This window comes from Pteropus medius, unplaced genomic scaffold, assembly GCF_902729225.1.
Source record: "Pteropus medius unplaced genomic scaffold, Ma_sr-lr_union100, whole genome shotgun sequence".
Taxonomy (NCBI): Eukaryota; Metazoa; Chordata; class Mammalia; order Chiroptera; family Pteropodidae; genus Pteropus; species Pteropus medius.
In genome coordinates this window covers 5,699,152-5,713,774 of record NW_024342647.1, presented here as the reverse complement: position 1 = coordinate 5,713,774, position 14,623 = coordinate 5,699,152, and the positions used below count along the sequence as shown (strand labels likewise).

The following is a 14,623-nucleotide window of genomic DNA, read 5'->3' as shown; positions in this document are numbered from 1 at the left end:
TAATTTTTTTTTTTGTCATAGAACTTTCATTTCATGAGGAATCTCAGTGAACAAAACAGATAAAAGCGGAGGAGCTTTAGTGGAAAGAAAGCTGAGTGGATTCCATCCGGCTCCCCCATTTCTCCATGGCAGCCTCCAAACCACCTCAGAGAAGTTTTTTGAAATCTAGTCTCCAAGCCCCTGGCTTAGAGGTTATTGATGAGTTCTTTGGGTTTTAACATCCTGTGTGTTCTAGAGAAATGCTTCAAAACAACTTACTTATAAGTTAGATCACTCTTTTGTGACACCTCTGAATCAAGCTACCTCTGTGGGACCCTCCCAGACCTGTGGTGTAAGTGCCTCAGAGAGCAGGCCACTTCCTTGGGAGTAGCACCGAAGGTGCATCTGCCAACAGGAGCCGATTGTGACTTCCTGCACGCCCCACCAGGTGGGCTCCCTCTGTGGCATCAACACTCTTTCGGTATTTGCCTCTCCCAGACAATCTCTTCCCTAGGAAGAAAGTCATGGCTTCCTTGTCTGGATGCACTCACGCTTTATTATTACTGTTGTTGTTGTTGTTTGCATCTTGGTGCCTACACTGGACTCCATGTCCCTGAGGGTCTCTGGCTGTCAGAGAGTCCAGAGTTGCTCTGAGCACTCTTCTGGCTGTGGTGTGTGGCTTCTGCAGTGAGGTTACACGTGTCCACGCTGTACTGCACGCCCAGCAAACTTCTCCGGTACACTGCTATGAGATGGAATTTCCCTACGCTGTGTTTCTAGATTTAAAGTTTTGAACAAAAATTTACTACTGACTTGCGCTCAAATTCAGTCTCTGCCATCTCTTTTTCTACCTGCCAAGTTTGGTTTTACCTCTGAACCCATCCTGGCGGATGAAATTTGAGCTCCCCTATTCCTCCAAGGTATACCTTTGCCTCAAGTCCACCGCTGTCGATTTTCTTACTTTTGTTGTTTGCCTTCTTTCTCGAACTACCCTTTAAAAAGGTAAATATTCCTCTAGCAAGTCACCTGCTGTCTCTAACCTCTTTTCTTAACTGCGAAATGAGAATAATACCTGAATGCAGAGTGACACAGTGAAGAAAAGCACAGTTTGGGGACTTAGGCCTGGGGAGTAACCCGAAGTCACCACTTTCTACTCAGTGCAAGTGATGTTTCTAGGCCTCAGTTTACTTATTGTAAAAATAATACATAATTGCTGGAAGAAGAATCTGAGAGTGATGTACAGAAAAGTTACTTTATACATTTATAAATTTATGAGTATTTTTTAAAAATTTATCTGGCATATGAATATGCTTCATAAATGATAGAACTCAGCTAAGAAGCAAAAGCAGTGCTGTGCTATTGTTTTATTCTCTTTGGGACAACAGTGAGTTTCTTTAAGAAAAAAATTACCAAGGGCCTGATACCTGCCAGCAGGTGGCTAGGCTTTGGGGAAAATGAGCTCCAGCAGACATAGTTCCTGCCTCACTGATGTACTTGATTTCAATGGTGTGTAGTCAGGTGGAGTGGGAGGCCATCATCAGGACAATTTTTATGATGCACAGAGGTCAGTGGGGGAAACAGAGGACTCTGTGGGAATCAGGAAGAGGGGCGTTTAAGCCAGCCTGCAGGGCAAGCACACCTTCGCTCAGGCAGCACCTGCTTATGTGTATGTCCATGCTAGGAGCGATGGCTGCTAGGAGCGATGAGGTGTCAATCAGGTTTTTTCCCACTGCAACTCAGAGCCTACCAGTGGAAACACATTACACTAGAAATCACACACTGTTTAATTAGTTTCCACAGGAAGTGAAACCTGAAGGAACAAGCTGGAGACACAAAGAGCAGCCACCCTGCTGAGGAGGAGACTAGGGTCTGGGAGATAAGCTTTGACTATTTCTTAGCTTCGCTATGTCTAGCCCTCTCTGGTGTCTGAGGATGAATAGAATTATGGTGCCGAACACCACTTGCTTATCATGATGGCTATAAACACTTGCTCGGGACTTGGAACTGGCTCTGAGTTCTGGTTCCACCATCACTATCTGAGTTGTGTTGGGGAAGCTACTTCAACTTTTTAAGCCTCAACCTAATTCATGTTTGAATTGGGGCGAGGAGGGGCTTGCTGGAAACAATAATTGATGATTAAGTGGCATAATGCCCATACTCAGTAAGTGTTAGCTAATACTGTAGCCTTGAGGCCTGTCCTAGAAGAACTTCTTGGATGTGTTGATGACAGTAGTTAGTAGTGGCCAGCTCATCCCCTCCAGGATAAGAGTTGATCAGTGGTTAATTGTGAAGCAAAGCTGTCTGCTTTCAGAGCTTACAAACTATCTCTCACTCTTGACATAGGGTGTTTGGGGAGGGTTAAAGGACTGACCAAAGCTTTTTGAGTTACTATGGCTACCTAATTAAGAACTTATGAATTTCAGTAAATTTCAAAACAAAAAAAAATCTGAGATAACTTGGCATGTAATTTTCTTTTTTTCATTTCTATTTACAAACAGACTAAAAACACACATGGAAGGGATTTTCCATTGACGATCTGCTTTCGACTTGGGCATTTTGCTTTCATTCTATGATGGAGGGTCAAGGGGAGCAATGAAGTATTGAACTAGGTTGTTGCTAAAGTTAAGGAGAGGCTGGAAGTATGAGATAAAGGAGAAGAAAACAGAACAAGGATTTCTAGGCTTAAGGGTGTAACTGAAAAAAAAATCTGCCTCACCAGGGTTACCTTCAGGTAGGCACACAGACTTTTCTCCTCTGCAAAGAAGTCAAAAAAGGTTTGTAAAGCCCCTTTACGGCAGGTGAGGCCAGCATTGCCATTGTCTTGAATGGAATTATTGCCTGGAGTTCGAGGGGATTTTCTTCCTTAGAAAGGAGACTTCATCTAATGTTTCTCACATATCAAAGGTGTTCATACTAGCCTGGCATCGGATTCAAGGAGATTCCCTGTAGTCTTCTCAAGGTGACAAGTTATCGAATGATAATCTCATTTTGGAGGCTTCCGGGGAGTTTGTGGCTCAGAGCCCACAACCGTTTCCTGATCGTCCTGGGGTTCACTGCCTCAAGACTGGACACACTTATTTGACTTTATCTCCAAATCAACTCTTTTAAAACCAAGTGCTCAGTTCGCCTGGCTTTCAAAGAGAGTGCAGGCACAGGTACAGTCCTGCTTTCTCAGTCCATTTTTATCCCAGAAAAGTAGGTACACTTGTAGTCCATGGCAAAGCGTGTACCTACTTTTCTGGGATAAAAATCAGCAGTAATTACCTAATCGCTACCACTAGTGTCATTCTTCTCTCTCCTGGGGCTGAAATTTGAACTTTTCTGTTTCTAGGCAGAGAAGTACACCACCACGAGCTGACCTTTTCAGAGCACCATGACAAATGACATATGCTGGGCCTTTCTGTAAAATCAATAGACACCAATGCTGGTTGGGGGCTTCTCTACCATCTTGGCCAATCACTGAGAGGCATTGGACAGGATTCTATACGAGGTCAGCCCAGCCTGACTTCCGGAGGCAATGTAGCTTAGTGGAAGGAATTGTGGGGTTTTAGTCAGAAAGTTTGGGTTTAAAGACAATTCTGCTTCTCGCTTATTGGAAAACCCTCGGATAAATCACTTAACTTCCTTGGGCCTCAATTTTTCTGGCCATAAAATGGAGCTAGAAATTCATAACCTGCAGTACTAGAGTGAGAATTATGAGAAACCATAGGCAAACCCTTCTCTCTCATGTGTGATACATAGCCCTCAATATTAGCTATTTTGAGTGTGTGCGTGCATATTGAGTCAACTAAATGTTCATTATCTACTTTCTGCTTTCCAAACTGAAGTGACTTCAGTGTGGACAGCCTTATGCTTTAAGCCAACTGGATTTTTTTTTTTCTATAAGCAAACATGGCTGTATGTCTTTGGAAATCTAGGGGGAGGAGAGAATAGGTAGGTGTTCTGAGTTCTTTGTGAGCATTAGAAAGGGTAGAATTAGGGGAGATGTGTTTTTCATTCTGTCAGCCTGAATTCCCTTTCCAAATTCCATTCTGGTTATATGATCAGGCTACCGCTGTATTTATGGGTGGCCACAGTCTGGCTGGAGGGGCGGATTTAGTCAGAAAGAAAGTTTATTCCTTCTAAAGGCAGTTCAAGAAGCAGCAGCATTCAGCAGGTATGCAGCGAAATGTGCTTCTGATTTGGGGATCATGAAGAGGTGGGTCTGAAAACAGGCTCCATTCCTCTAAATCCTAGAAGTCAGGAAACTTCACTCATTCTCTCTGCTTTTCAAGCCATGCCTTTGTCTAAGGTCTATTTCTCAGAGACATGTTGCGGCTATTTAGTCAGATGATGTACACAATGGGCTTATAGCTTAGAGAGTAGTCTCTCTATGTTTTGGCTATTGTTATTAAAATTAATTAAAATAATCATCCTTCATTAAGCATTTTAAACTTCCCACATATATTTTTGTCTACCGTACTACTTGGAAAATTGCTCTGACTTCTGTTAGAGGTGGAGACTCAGAAGGGCACAGAGCCTCGTCCAAGTACAAAATTGCATCCCGAAGGCACGCCGCCTGGCTTTACGATTTCGAACTGTGTTTTGTGTGTTCAAGATTCTGTTGTGATGTCTTGGTGGCTGAGAGAGCAATATGGTGAGTCTTGCACCCTCCACTCCTATTTCAACCCAACCACCCTTGCAGTTACTTGTCATATATTGGGGTTTTTCCCTCAGTTTCATTTAATACATAATTTCATTGCTAAAATATTTGAAATGTTCTGTCTCAGAACATTAATCTTGGGAAAGTTTTTGCAAATTGGTAAGCAATAAAACCAAGAAAAGCCACCATTTATTGAGCTCTTATTATGTACCAGGTACTGTGCCAAGAGTTTGGCATATATTATCTCATTTGAGTGTCACAAGAGCCCAATGAGATCATCTTCTTTATATGAATGACGAAGCTGAGGGTTAAAAGATTGGTAACTTCTTGGGGCTTGGAGAGACAGTGGAAGATGAGATAGGGAAGCTAGGTTTTTTTAAATAAAGTATAAAAAAAACAAAAACCTTTAACAACTTTAGAGTTTGGCAGCATCCCTTTCAATCTTTATCCAATTCACAATTTTTGAGCAAATCAGAATACTCATATTATGCACCCTTTTATTCTCCCAAACACCCTCACCTCCCTCCAAAGCACAGGGTCACAGCACACTCACATCTAGTACAAAAGGCTCAGATGCACCCTATGCTATCAAACTTTCCACGGGTTTGTTTAGCACTGAACGAATCTCTCCCCAGTCCTGAGCTGGGCTTGTAGGACAAGCTGGAAAGCTGGCTGCGGTGGGCAGCAGGTTTTATTTCTAAAGCACATATGGGAAAGCTCTATAAAAAGAGGGGAAAGGTCCACAAAAACATGAGAAAGAGGCATTCATTCTTCAAGGGGGGTTCCGTCCTGCTCTCCCCTTGGACGGAAAGCTTTTCCAAAGAGTCTTCCGGCAGCATTCTACTTTCTAGCTGACAACTTTAGAATCTGCAAATACCCAAATTCAAACCCTCATGCATTCTGGAATCAGAACCTGACATTTATATCCAGCCCCAGGCAGCTCCCTTTTCTCCCAACCTGTGCCAACACAACCTCCTGCTTGTAAAATACAGCCAAGTCTCTGACCTGCCAACCTAGGGAGACACCCTTAGTGCTGGCAAGATAAAAACAAAGGGAGTGCGGACAGGCGGGTGGGGATCGCACAAGGAACAATCCAAGGATGGCTAAGTGCCTCTTTAAATGTCCAAGGTGATGGCAGTTTTTGGCAATGACAATGATTATCCAAACTTCCAGGTACTGAGCACTCACTCATTTCCTCTTCATAGTGACAACAGACCTTACTATGCCCATTTTAGAGAGTGGAAAGTGAGGCTCAAAGAGGTTATGTATTTTCATCAGGGTCACATGTGTGGTGGTGGCGGCAGGGACAATAAAGAGATCCCCACCTTCAAAACCTGAGCTCTTTATCATAACCCTTATAACACTGATGGGCGAAAGGAACCCCTGTGCTTTTTCAGTCAGCCCGGAGAGGTAGTACTCATATCCCAGGGAGAAACTGCTTCTCAGGGCTTTCTGTGATGAGAGGTGAGGAGGGAGAGGTGATTTTAGAAAGAGATGGGATACTACTGGCTCTAAGCGACCCATACATGCTCAGGTACCCAGCCCCAGGATGGGTGAATCAGGAGGTATCCACAGAAAGTTCCCCCGTGCTTCAGAATGAAAACTGGTGTTCACCACTCCCATCTTGTCGTCTATAGCTGTTCGTCAGGCCCTAGAAGACACCTTCTCTCTCTTGTCCCCAGCCCTCATCCCTTTCCACGTCTGTCCAAAGGGTGGATGTGGAATGAGGGGTTGGATACAAAACTGTAAGCTTGTAAGGTAAGGGCTGTTTAGATGTAAAATTTTATTGTTCTCTCTAGATGATCCTTTAACATAATCTCCCTCTATCTCTTCCCAGAGTAAGGCTATGAGCAAACTCTACTTTCAAACTCTACTTCCCTAACCTTCACAAAAATATTCACAGGTGAATCAGCCAGGAAGAGAAAATTCTTACTTTTCCTCTGAAGAACAGCATATTAAAAACAAAAACAAAAACAAAAAACGAAAAAACAAAAAACTTTTACAAGAAGTTCCTTCCTATTCAAAGAACTGAAACAAACAGACAAAAACCTATCAGATTAGAAGTGGGCAAATAGAAAACAGTCAAGGTGCACCCAGGTCCTAACAAACATCCCGTTTTGCTAGCGGCGAGGACAAAGCAAAAGTTTTATAATTATGTAAACACAACCCACTCGGTACCAGGAATGAAAACAGTGTATCACAAGGATCTTTGGTGATGGAGGTAAAACAGACTTACCTTTCTGGAGTTGGGAGACCTAGATCCTTGAATGAACCAGCTCCACGGACTAAGTACCTGGATGTGAGCGGCAGCGGGGCTCACACGCGCGAGGCCCCCCAGGGTCACCCCACCAGGAGCTGTCTTTGTATGGAGAGGCGGGTGTATGTCTGCGCGGGAGCGCGTGTGACAGTAGGCAGGCTGTGGCCAGTGCAGCCAGCTTTGGCTGGCTTATATAGTGAGCTCCTTCCTCTGAAATGGGACGCCTCGCCTCCAGACATCCTTTCCCACTTTTTCGGTTGGCGAATTAAAGGAACAGCCCTCCCAGCGGAGGAACGGGGTTAGCTCATGAAAGACGCACTCACTCCCTGCTCCCTGCCAGGAAAAGAACCCATTTGCATACAATTTATGGCGAAAGGAGGAATTCCTGCTTCCCTTCCTCCAGCCCCCTACGCAGAGCAGCTGTTAGCGAAGTGTGATTTTTGCTTTGCTCCCCAAATGGATTTTCTAATTGTGAGACAGAAGCCCGGGGAGGGAGAGGGAGCGGGATCCGCGGGGTCTGGCTCTGCACCTCCTGCAGGCTGGAAATGAGAGCAGCAGCCGGCTGCCTGGGCTCTGGGCAGCAGCTGCTCAGGGCACCTCTGAGAAAGCACATGGGCTGAGCCCAGTTCCTGGAAAGAGGAGATAAAGCCCTTCAAAAGCCTGGGGAATTTTGGGTTTCTCTGGGCCAGAAGAGAGATAACCCAGGATTAGTTCTCAGCAGGTGGGGTCAGTACTGGGAGCACAGATCAGTCTGTCTTCTCCCCTGAGGGAGACAGCTATGCCCAGCTGCCTGGGGGCCTCATTGTCCCAGCAAGCAGTATTTTGTAGGAGAGCTGCTTTTTGACACGGTTCACCCCCTCCCTGTGCCTGGTCCTGTCTTCTAAGCCGCATCTCCTGGGGAAAGTTCTCTGAAGTTTATTCTCAGTGCTGAAAGGTGATCACTCCAAGAAAAATATAAAAAGGTATATCAGAGAGGAAAAAAATTCTCTCTAACCTTCTAGGTTCTTTTGGCTGGTCTAAGAATTAAACTGACATGAGATAGGTTAACAGGAGAAAATTATTTAATTTTGTATGTCTGGGGGCTCCATAAGAATATGAGGCCCACAGATGAGCAGGCATTGGGGCTTATATCCCATAGAGAACTAAGGAGGGGAGGGGGGCAGGAGTGGGGCTTCAAAGAGCAGGAAGGCAATTGAAGTAGAGCTGGAAAAACAAATGTTTGGTAAACAAATGTTCTGCTGGGCCCTGCAGAGACAGTGGGACACTGGAGAGGACTTCTGTTTCCAAGGCCTGCCCCCATATTCTTTGTAGATATCTCTGGTGATAGTGCTCATCCTGAGCCAGGTTCTTTATCTAAATTCTGGGCAGTTAAGAGGGAGGGGGAAAAAAAAAAAAAGACCTTTCCTGAGTCTTTGGTTTCTTAAAAATAATCAACCTAAAATATCATCATACCAAAAAGACATTTTGGGGTGGCAAAATCCTGTTCCTCTCCAATAACAACTTAATCTTCGAGACATAAGCTGTGCCTTTGCTCTCCAGCCTGCTGTGGATTCTTTCCAAGCTCTGAGTCATATGTTAGTTTGGTGGTTAGCGTGCACTGAGTATCCTCTGAGTATCCTCAGGGCACACGCAGGCATTTGAGGGAGTGGGGAGGGAGCGAGGGCACGGCACCCATGCTTGAGCTTGTCATAGCACATAGTAACTATGATGATGGAAGAAAATGAGACATCATGTAGCCTGCAGCTGCTGTTGGGCCCTCTTTGTTAAGTCTATCTTAGGTGCTGTACAAGGCACTTTATGGACATGGTTTTATTACATCCTTGCAACCGCCATCTGCGGTAGGCACAAGGGCTGTCCCCTTTTCACAGATGAAGAAACTGAGGTTCAGAGAAGTAAAGTAACTAAGGGAATTCACCTGGGAAGCACTGAGATGATCAAACTGGGCTTCATAATTCTTGATATCACATGTTACTGCTCAGGAAGTTTGTAAGATGATATTTAAATGATGTTTTATGCCCTATTAGATTATAACACTGCTTGTATAAAAATCACTGCCACGTTTGAATACGGAAGATATGTTTCTTTGTTCCATAGTGCTATTTAGAGACCCTTTTTTTTTTTTTATTAACTACTAACAGAGATTTCAATTATCCACCTGTTTTCAACACTGAATGATACCATTCCCACACTTGTTATCATTATTGCTGTGGGCCTCAGTTTCCCCATCTGAAAACAATGGGACAAGATTAGGCCATCCATATGGCTGCTCTGGCTCTGGAATCCTAGGGTTCTCTGTTTAAGTGACCGTCCCAGACAGCAAGAAAGCCCATAAATAGTCATGTCATAAAACAGCTCATTTGAACTTTTGAACCATTTTGGCTAATTCAATTGTTAGTTGTTCTGTAAGTTTTTAATTCTGTGTTTTAGCCAAAACATATTGCAGTGGCATGAGGCCATGTCTTTCAACCAGTAGTGAATGCTTCCATGCCTCTTGGCTTTTCAAAGTCTACCAAGTTTATCTTCTGGGTTAGGGAATAAACTATTACAAGAGTATACAATTCATGCCATAAGGCATATAAACTACATTTACACATAATATGTAATGAATCTATATTTACATTTATATGTGTTTTGAATGAGACAAGAGAGTATGCTGGAAAACTGGGTGATAAATACGGCTTCTTTTGGGAATGTTCCACACCCGACACCCCCTGTAGTAACCCACAATCACTGATTAGGGCCTACTACAAGTACCATAGCCAATGACAGGGAAAACAAAGCCAAATATGACCAGGCTGGCCCCTGAGGCTGGAAACAGGCCAGTGGAGCAAACAAACAAGAATATTACTAAGCATGAAGTTAACTATCATAGAAGTATGTTTCAATAACATAACAGATGACTAGGTTTATTTATGTATCTTTGAAATAGACTACTGGTGAAAAGAGTTTTCTCCAAAACCTATGTGGCATCTTAAGTCATACCCTGGCTTTTGAGTAAGAGGGCCCTAGACAAGGACTTGTTTCCATCCATCTCTGGACCTTTTGCAGCCTCTGTTCCAGGCAAATGGGTATGCATCCGTCATGTGTTCTCTAATACCTGGAACTTCGCTAATGTTGTGCTCTACCTGGAATCCTCACCTCCACTTCCTCACATCCCTTATCATCCCATTCGGATTTAATTTAACCATGGAGCTTCCTAGGTTTTTTTCCACAAGAAAAGCTTCCATGCACCACAGCATTTTGTAATTCTGTGAGGATAGTCATTGCCTCCACATGGTATAGCTACGCACACGTATGTCTCGTTTTTCCTCCTACTTTCTTGGCTTCCGGAGGGCAGTGACCGTGCCTGCTCTTTCTGTGGCTAGCAACGAGCCTTGGGTATCGTGAATGTTTGTTGAATGAATGAAGTAATGGAAGAACAAATGATTGTTTGACATGCTGTGCTTTACAATTGAATCCTTTCTTTTTTACCCGTAGAATGTAAGAGGGAAATTAGATCATTGTATCCAGCACATCCATTGCACAGATGAGGAAAGGGAACCCAGAGAGGAGAAATGACTTACCCAAGACCACCGTCAGATGGCCATCACAGTCAGAACTGAGAAACCAAGCCACTCCAGACATTACAGCAGAGGATGTTCATGGGGTTAATAACCAGTCCTTCTATTTGGCAGAGGCTGCGCGTCTTGCCTTCCGATCTCTTACCATTTCATTCTTCTCAGTACTGTAATAGCTATTTTTTTCCACGTGAGAGGGCAAAGTAAATGCTTGTAAACACCACCTCTGCACAGAGTTCTCAGCCAAAAACTGATTTTGTTGTTGCTTGTTTGCAATCATCATCCACAAGTTGCTGGTGGAGGCTGTGGTTTGGAGGCCAGAGAAACGTTGGGGTTCACTTCAGGTGAGATCATTCTCATTTCCATAAAGGTGTGTTAAATGTAATACACTCTTTTCACAGCTAGATCAGCCAATGAGTGGCGTATTGGTGAGGACTAGCACTATCTGAGGGAGCTGAGTGTCCATTTCTTTGAGAAGTTTGTCACTCACTTCCCATGGGACCCCTTCTTTTCCCCTTCCTGCTTACCTACTCCCTCACTGTTCCCAACCTCCTCTTCTTCTTCTTGGAACTCATCTTGTGCTAACTCTCATCCAAAAGTCCCATGTGACCGTATTTTCTAGAAATCTCTCCCAAAGAAACAAAGGAGCTCTGGTTCCACACGATAAGCTAGTCATTTAATTAGATGCATTTTTTAGAGTCAAGGTTCCCCAACTTGCTGTCTGCAAGTCTTTGTTCAGTGCTCTTCTCCATCTCTTCTCACTTTTCCTTGGACAACAAGGACGAAAAACCTCAAAGACATTATTGATCACTGAATGAGTAGCGAGATCTAGGAGAGAGAGCTTCCCTGCCTGAGGAATAGTGCACATCAGTTGCATGATTAACCAATGAGTGGTTTTCTGGTCAGTGGAGTGACAAGAGCTAAGGTTTAGAGTGGGTGTGAGTCATGATGCTGCGTCAGCATACTGTGCGACTTCGCTCAAATCCCTTCCCTCCATTGACTCTCAATGTCATGGTTACCCAATCCCCAAGGATCTTAGCAACTTAAACATTTTAAGTAAAAACTTCAAAGAAATAATTCAGAGGCCTCTGAGCCTTTGCACATTTAATACCTTGTCCTTAAAATAACCCTCTTCCCACTTTATCCGCATGGTGAATTCCTATATTATTTTTCAAGATTTACTTCTAAGTTTCTGTGATCTTATATTCAGGGACAAGGGCCCCTTCTCCATGCTCATCCAAACTTTAATTTTTCACTTTTAGCACATCGCATAAATTTCTTGTTTACCCCATTAGACCACAAACACTTTGAGGGTAGGCATTAGCTTACTCACAGATGTGTTTGTAGTCAGCATCTGTTAATGACTGGTGCCTATGCTTTGCCACTTGTTAATTATTTTGAACATCATTCTGCATATCATGGTTTTAAAATTTCATAGATCTATGGTAGATTTTGGAGGTAAACAATAAAACTTTCTCGAAATGATTTATTAGATGATGAGAGTCTCTATCGTTATCACTGATTTACTCATTCATGTTCCAGCAGAACTGTGGGAGCTCCTTGAGGACAAGCTTTTTGCTTTCTATCCCCAAACACTTGGAAGTCAATTAATGTTCCCATGAAACGACTGACCAACTGATTGGCTTAGTGATGGAAAAGGTAGAAAAGGCATAAAATTGGCACAAGTAGTTTTGGGTTTAAGCATTTTGACCATTTACAAGGTAAATTACTTTGAGAAAGTCATGTTCCTTCTCTGAAATTCAGATTTCTCTTAGTGAGACAGATAAGAACCCCTGTTAAGTGCTGCCCAGGACTGGCATGAAGGCCATGCAGGAGAGTGGGAGAGAACGTGCTCAGTAAACTTGACGCCCTATGCAGATTTTCAAAATGATAACTGATGATTCTCCCCGACCCCCAGTTTCAGCTGGAAGCTCACACTTTGCCTAGCTGTACTGTGCTTATGAAAGCATGAATCCCAGCTTCTGTTTAAAGTATTTCTGGGCTCTGCAAGGGTGACAGGGGAAAGAAGGAAGTTGAAGCCACCTGGCGCTGTCTTGTCTGCTAACACTTTCTAAAGACTGCATCCTATCTAGATGCCAAAGGAGAAGAAGAAGAATTCAAAAGACTAGCATTGACCAACGCTGTTAGAAGCTCTGGAGCTGTATATTTCCTACAGAGGGTTGGGGAGGTGGTTTTAGTCATTTTCACTGGTCCATAGTGATGAATATAAGTGGGTTTAATGCATCTTGGGTTTAATGCAGGTCACAGAGGAAGACACACAGCTTTGAAGCCAATGCAGATTAAATTTCTTTGACTGATTTGCCACAGCTGAGTTGGATACTTGTGAAGAAGTATAATCTGTCCCTTTTCCTGATTTCTCTCCTTTGTTTTTCTTAGATTTCTCTTGTGGACAATGATAGATAGCAGTGGCTCACATTCAGTAGTTCCTGTGACATAGACACTATTTAAGTAGTTCGCAAGCATTGAGTTGGGTAGATATTACTATTATTTCCATTTTTCAAATGGGGGTGTGAGGTATAGGGAGGCTAAGTAAATTGTCCAAGAGACATGCTTCATAAATGGCGGCAAGAGGACTCTAACCCAGGTTGTAGACTCTAGCCCCAACTTCTTGTTATTAGGGGTGCTTTCTTATGTATTTAATTCAACAATTACCCAAAGGCAAAGATGACATTTTTGGACTCAGACCCCTGTGAGTGATTGTGGAGTTTGTGCATAATGATCTAATGAGGCAAGAGGACTTTGGTTGTTTCTTTCGGTGCTATGGCCGCAGGGTCCGTGGAAAAGTCCACATCTCTAATGCTGGAATTGTGACTGTATCTGACATAGGTTTGGTCCCCATCCTAATTCAATTACTAACTAGTTATGAAAAGGGGGGGCCCTTAGGCAAATTACTTACTTTCTGTGTTATCAGTCCCATTTCACTTGTAAAATGGGTACATTAGTACTTCTTGGAGTATTCTCAGGATTAAAGGTAATACACTTAGTCAAATGTTTATGCCTGCCACATCTTAAGTAATCTCCGAATGGTGGCTACTGGTTATTATAGGCAAGCTATTTTTTTTACTCTGGGCATTTATTTTCTCATGTTTAAATGATGGAAAAGAGATAATCTCAAATGTTCCAGAAATATGCTCCCCCAAATAAGAAGGGTTAATAAAAAATGTATAAGCAAATAAATATATAGCTCCTTTTGTTACAGGCCATGACATTCCCAGGTGGACCAAACTGAGTGTACTGCTTACTCTATTTACTCAAACACTCTTCATAAATCTCCCCTCCATCCTTGTATGCACCTGATGCAAAACACACACACAGACACACACACACACATACACACTGACATAAGTTTATTGAAATGTGCATTTTCCTAAGGGGATGTTTAGTGTTGGTCTGAGAGTCTATTTATTTTGGAGAAAATGTATTAATCCCCTTTGAAAAGTGGAACTACATTTGCCTATATGTTCAATGGTGGACTTTAAGAGCCCTGTTTCTCCCACTGTTTTCCAAGTCCTTATATATTCCGTTTCTTCAGGCGATGCTCAAAATCCCTCCCTTATTCAGTCAGCTGGGTAGTAACACTTGCCTTAGAGCTGGAAGCTCCTCCAGCAGGGCTTAAGGTTGATGGCCTGATACATAGAGACATGAGGATCACTTTCCTCCCTGGAGAGTACTTCTGGGCTGGCCTTGATCCTGAGCTGGTCTTGCTACTCCTTCCTTACCCCACAGTCTTCCAATAGCAGGAGTGGTGGTGAATATACCGCTTATAGTTGCTCATAACGTTACAAAGCATTAAAATTATTTCAGTCCTCATACCCTAGGGTATGCCCATATTACAGGTGAGGAAACTGAGGTGAGGTCAAGAGACTTGTTTAAAGTCGCATGGCCGGTGTGTGGTTTGGCAGAAAGTCTCCTGTAAAATACCGGGCTCTTTGGTTTCCACTGCAGAAACCGTATATAGTCTTACGGATACAATGGTATAATAGAAGAAGCCTGTGATTTGAAACTAGACAGACTTGGGTTTAGTCCTAGCAATGCCATTTATAAGTGTGTGACATGTTTCAAATTCCTTCACTCCTTGAGCCCCATCTGTGTTATTGTCTATAAAATGAAAGCGAGGAGACTCACTTCATAGAGTTGACAGCGCTATGGTAGACTGAATAACACGCT

General features: G+C 43.2%; 1 protein-coding gene across 11 annotated transcripts in view; it reads right to left on the bottom strand.

The window, feature by feature from the left end:
• TNC (tenascin C) overlaps positions 1-7,247 on the bottom strand; it is an 86,095-nt gene extending 78,848 nt beyond the window's left edge. For 3 of the 11 annotated variants that reach the window (XM_039866772.1, XM_039866777.1, XM_039866778.1), the window contains exon 1: positions 6,858-7,241. The gene's annotated coding sequence lies outside the window, so the exon portion shown is untranslated. Of the gene's footprint in view, positions 1-6,857 lie in introns of all 11 variants that reach the window. The other 8 variants (XM_039866774.1, XM_039866773.1, XM_039866771.1 and 5 more) reach the window with 7 other exon arrangements.
• Between the last annotated feature and the right edge of the window lie 7,376 nt (positions 7,248-14,623).